A 1,081-nucleotide genomic window follows, 5' to 3' on the forward strand; every position below is an offset into this window, starting at 1 on the left:
ATCCTTAACGGGATGTGCTGTGGCCATCTCATGATGGTTGTCATTGACATGTGTCCATTTTCATCTCAAATAGGAGTGTAGTGTATTTCCTATATTACCAATAGGCTCTGCGCCTTGGAATAGTATATCCTATAGATTAGACGTAGGACTGAGGTCGACTAGGTCTCTATCGAAGATACTAGACTTAATTGTGAGTGCCAGCTAGCTCAGAGGTCACTAGAAACTTTCTCGAATGAACAAGAAGGGATTAGTTTCTAACAACCGCATAAACATGACAACTTTGTTTCCCAGGAATAAGAAATGTATCTCTAGAGTCGCGGAAACAATAGATAGTTATTTCACTCAGTCAATCGTGCATGCTTCATTTCACCAGAGGTGCAGAGAAATAGAGAGGGGCATTTTCAATAAAAAGTATTTATTGAACATTCTTCTTTCTCATGCAGAGGAAATGAACTGCTACAATCGTAATACTGGTTGCAAAGTACAATGTGTACGGTATGAAGAGTATTATAAAATAATACTATAAAAGCATGATATGGTTTCTAAGCAGTAGCGGTCGGCAGTAGGAGTTACTGCAGGGCGGTGATGTGGGCAGGGGGAGGGGCAGGGTGGGGGGTAGTAATGTATGGATTACGGAGTTTTACAAGTAAGTAAACATTTAAATAAATAAAACGAATTTCCAAATGTGATGCAGTGCGGGCAACAAAATTCGTTTTATTTATTTAAATGTTTACTTACCTGTAAAACTCCGTAATCCATACATTACTACCCCCCACCCTGCCCCTTCCCCAACACGATGCATGAGCCGCTACCGGACCTAGCAAAGCGTCAACATCCGTTGGCAGTGCTGATGGAAGTGTAAGACAAACGTCCAACACGCATTCTTCTCCGCAAAGCAGGCATCGTAGAACAGGTAAGATGCAATTTTGCCAGATTGGTCTGAACGAAAGAAACCATGTGGTATTCAGATCTCTTAAACGAGCCAAGCCAAGAATCTGTGTAATTCTGTCACGGTCTGGGTATCATTGGCGACTGGACTTGCCATATCGGAGCAGAAGAAACAAAATAGAATTCCTACTAT

The sequence above is a fragment of the Lissotriton helveticus genome, chromosome 7 (genome assembly GCF_964261635.1).
Source record: "Lissotriton helveticus chromosome 7, aLisHel1.1, whole genome shotgun sequence".
Taxonomy (NCBI): domain Eukaryota; kingdom Metazoa; phylum Chordata; class Amphibia; order Caudata; family Salamandridae; genus Lissotriton; species Lissotriton helveticus.